Source organism: Octopus bimaculoides, chromosome 1, assembly GCF_046866305.1.
Source record: "Octopus bimaculoides isolate indiv1 chromosome 1, ASM4686630v1, whole genome shotgun sequence".
NCBI lineage: Eukaryota > Metazoa > Mollusca > Cephalopoda > Octopoda > Octopodidae > Octopus > Octopus bimaculoides.
Window position 1 is genome coordinate 202,669,737 of NC_142928.1, and position 4,484 is coordinate 202,674,220.

A 4,484-nucleotide genomic window follows, 5' to 3' on the forward strand; every position below is an offset into this window, starting at 1 on the left:
TTCTGTTGCTCACTTCTCCCCTCACTTTATATCTCTCTTCTATCTTCCCTTTGTCCCTTTCTACCTTTCTTCTCACCGTCTTTCTGTTGCTCACTTCTCCCCTCACTTTATATCTCTCTTCTATCTTCCCTTTGTCCCTTTCTACCTTTCTTCTCACCCTCCTTCTGTTGCTCACTTCTCCCCTCTCTTTGTAGCTCTCTTCTATCCTCCCTTTGTCCCTTTCTACCTTTCTTCTGATCCTCTTTCTGTTGCTCACTTCTACCCTCTCTTTGTAGCTCTCTTCTATCCTCCCTTTGTCCCTTTCTACCTTTCTTCTGACCCTCTTTCTGTTGCTCACTTCTCCCCTCTCTTTGTAGCTCTCTTCTATCCTCCCTTTGATCATTTCTACCTTTCTTATCACCCTCTTTCTGTTGCTCACTTCTCCCCTCTCTTTGTAGCTCTCTTCTATCCTCCCTTTGACCCTTTCTACCTTTCTTCTGACCCTCTTTTTGTTGCTCACTTCTCCCCTCTCTTTGTAGCTCTCTTCTATCCTCCCTTTGTCCCTTTCTACCTTTCTTCTGACCCTCTTTCTGTTGCTCACTTCTCCCCTCTCTTTGTAGCTCTCTTCTATCCTCCCTTTGACCCTTTCTACCTTTCTTATCACCCTCTTTCTGTTGCTCACTTCTCCCCTCTCTTTGTAGCTCTCTTCTATCCTCCCTTTGACCCTTTCTACCTTTCTTCTGACCCTCTTTTTGTTGCTCACTTCTCCCCTCTCATTGTAGCTCTCTTCTATCCTCCCTTTGTCCCTTTCTACCTTTCTTCTGACCCTCTTTCTGTTGCTCACTTCTCCCCTCTCTTTGTAGCTCTCTTCTATCCTCCCTTTGTCCCTTTCTACCTTTCTTCTAACCCTCTTTCTGTTGGTCACTTCTCCCCTCTCTTTGTAGCTCTCTTCTATCTTCCCTTTGTCCCTTTCTACCTTTCTTCTCACCCTCTTTCTGTTGCTCACTTCTCCCCTCACTTTATATCTCTCTTCTATCTTCCCTTTGTCCCTTTCTACCTTTCTTCTCACCCTCTTTCTGTTGCTCACTTCTCCCCTCTCTTTGTAGCTCTCTTCTATCCTCCCTTTGTCCCTTTCTACCTTTCTTCTGATCCTCTTTCTGTTGCTCACTTCTACCCTCTCTTTGTAGCTCTCTTCTATCCTCCCTTTGTCCCTTTCTACCTTTCTTCTGACCCTCTTTCTGTTGCTCACTTCTCCCCTCTCTTTGTAGCTCTCTTCTATCCTCCCTTTGATCCTTTCTACCTTTCTTATCACCCTCTTTCTGTTGCTCACTTCTCCCCACTCTTTGTAGCTCTCTTCTATCCTCCCTTTGTCCCTTTCTACCTTTCTTCTGATCATCTTTCTGTTGCTCACTTCTACCCTCTCTTTGTAGCTCTCTTCTATCCTCCCTTTGTCCCTTTCTACCTTTCTTCTGACCCTCTTTCTGTTGCTCACTTCTCCCCTCTCTTTGTAGCTCTCTTCTATCCTCCCTTTGTCCCTTTCTACCTTTCTTCTAACCCTCTTTCTGTTGCTCACTTCTCCCCTCTCTTTGTAGCTCTCTTCTATCTTCCCTTTGTCCCTTTCTACCTTTCTTCTCACCCTCTTTCTGTTGCTCACTTCTCCCCTCACTTTATATCTCTCTTCTATCTTCCCTTTGTCCCTTTCTACCTTTCTTCTCACCCTCTTTCTGTTGCTCACTTCTCCCCTCTCTTTGTAGCTCTCTTCTATCCTCCCTTTGTCCCTTTCTACCTTTCTTCTGATCCTCTTTCTGTTGCTCACTTCTACCCTCTCTTTGTAGCTCTCTTCTATCCTCCCTTTGTCCCTTTCTACCTTTCTTCTGACCCTCTTTCTGTTGCTCACTTCTCCCCTCTCTTTGTAGCTCTCTTCTATCCTCCCTTTGATCCTTTCTACCTTTCTTATCACCCTCTTTCTGTTGCTCACTTCTCCCCACTCTTTGTAGCTCTCTTCTATCCTCCCTTTGTCCCTTTCTACCTTTCTTCTGATCATCTTTCTGTTGCTCACTTCTACCCTCTCTTTGTAGCTCTCTTCTATCCTCCCTTTGTCCCTTTCTACCTTTCTTCTGACCCTCTTTCTGTTGCTCACTTCTCCCCTCTCTTTGTAGCTCTCTTCTATCCTCCCTTTGTCCCTTTCTACCTTTCTTCTAACCCTCTTTCTGTTGCTCACTTCTCCCCTCTCTTTGTAGCTCTCTTCTATCTTCCCTTTGTCCCTTTCTACCTTTCTTCTCACCCTCTTTCTGTTGCTCACTTCTCCCCTCACTTTATATCTCTCTTCTATCTTCCCTTTGTCCCTTTCTACCTTTCTTCTCACCCTCTTTCTGTTGCTCACTTCTCCCCTCTCTTTGTAGCTCTATTCTATCCTCCCTTTGTCCCTTTCTACCTTTCTTCTGATCCTCTTTCTGTTGCTCACTTCTACCCTCCCTTTGTAGCTCTCTTGTATCCTCCCTTTGTCCCTTTCTACCTTTCTTCTGACCCTCTTTCTGTTGCTCACTTCTCCCCTCTCTTTGTAGCTCTCTTCTATCCTCCCTTTGATCCTTTCTACCTTTCTTATCACCCTCTTTCTGTTGCTCACTTCTCCCCACTCTTTGTAGCTCTCTTCTATCCTCCCTTTGTCCCTTTCTACCTTTCTTCTGATCATCTTTCTGTTGCTCACTTCTACCCTCTCTTTGTAGCTCTCTTCTATCCTCCCTTTGTCCCTTTCTACCTTTCTTCTCACCCTCTTTCTGTTGCTCACTTCTCCCCTCACTTTATATCTCTCTTCTATCTTCCCTTTGTCCCTTTCTACCTTTCTTCTCACCCTCCTTCTGTTGCTCACTTCTCCCCTCTCTTTGTAGCTCTCTTCTATCCTCCCTTTGTCCCTTTCTACCTTTCTTCTGATCCTCTTTCTGTTGCTCACTTCTACCCTCTCTTTGTAGCTCTCTTCTATCCTCCCTTTGTCCCTTTCTACCTTTCTTCTGACCCTCTTTCTGTTGCTCACTTCTCCCCTCTCTTTGTAGCTCTCTTCTATCCTCCCTTTGATCATTTCTACCTTTCTTATCACCCTCTTTCTGTTGCTCACTTCTCCCCTCTCTTTGTAGCTCTCTTCTATCCTCCCTTTGACCCTTTCTACCTTTCTTCTGACCCTCTTTTTGTTGCTCACTTCTCCCCTCTCTTTGTAGCTCTCTTCTATCCTCCCTTTGTCCATTTCTACCTTTCTTCTGACCCTCTTTCTGTTGCTCACTTCTCCCCTCTCTTTGTAGCTCTCTTCTATCCTCCCTTTGACCCTTTCTACCTTTCTTATCACCCTCTTTCTGTTGCTCACTTCTCCCCTCTCTTTGTAGCTCTCTTCTATCCTCCCTTTGACCCTTTCTACCTTTCTTCTGACCCTCTTTTTGTTGCTCACTTCTCCCCTCTCATTGTAGCTCTCTTCTATCCTCCCTTTGTCCCTTTCTACCTTTCTTCTGACCCTCTTTCTGTTGCTCACTTCTCCCCTCTCTTTGTAGCTCTCTTCTATCCTCCCTTTGTCCCTTTCTACCTTTCTTCTGAGCCTCTTTCTGTTGCTCACTTCTACCCTCTCTTTGTAGCTCTCTTCTATCCTCCCTTTGTCCCTTTCTACCTTTCTTCTAACCCTCTTTCTGTTGCTCACTTCTCCCCTCTCTTTGTAGCTCTCTTCTATCTTCCCTTTGTCCCTTTCTACCTTTCTTCTCACCCTCTTTCTGTTGCTCACTTCTCCCCTCACTTTATATCTCTCTTCTATCTTCCCTTTGTCCCTTTCTACCTTTCTTCTCACCCTCTTTCTGTTGCTCACTTCTCCCCTCTCTTTGTAGCTCTCTTCTATCCTCCCTTTGTCCCTTTCTACCTTTCTTCTGATCCTCTTTCTGTTGCTCACTTCTACCCTCTCTTTGTAGCTCTCTTCTATCCTCCCTTTGTCCCTTTCTACCTTTCTTCTGACCCTCTTTCTGTTGCTCACTTCTCCCCTCTCTTTGTAGCTCTCTTCTATCCTCCCTTTGATCCTTTCTACCTTTCTTATCACCCTCTTTCTGTTGCTCACTTCTCCCCACTCTTTGTAGCTCTCTTCTATCCTCCCTTTGTCCCTTTCTACCTTTCTTCTGATCATCTTTCTGTTGCTCACTTCTACCCTCTCTTTGTAGCTCTCTTCTATCCTCCCTTTGTCCCTTTCTACCTTTCTTCTGACCCTCTTTCTGTTGCTCACTTCTCCCCTCTCTCTGTAACTCTCTTCTCTCTTTTTGGAATCTTCTTCTCCTCCTCCCACTGAAACTCCTTTCTATCCCTCTCTCTGTAGCTCTCTTCTCTGTTTTTGTAATCTTCTCCTCCTCCCACTGAAACTCCCTTCTATCCCGCTCTCTCTCTGTAGCTCTCTTCTCTCTTTTTGGAATCTTCTTCTCCTCCCACTGAAACTCCCTTCTATCCCTCTCCCTCTCTCTGTAGCTCTCTTCTCTCTTTTTGGAATC

General features: G+C 45.2%; 1 protein-coding gene across 2 annotated transcripts in view; it reads right to left on the reverse strand.

Annotated features, from left to right (window-relative positions):
- The window catches only part of LOC149137958 (protein mono-ADP-ribosyltransferase PARP14-like), a 405,174-nt gene that overhangs the window by 140,440 nt on the left and 260,250 nt on the right, over nucleotides 1-4,484 (reverse strand). The gene's annotated exons all lie outside the window — the stretch shown is intronic.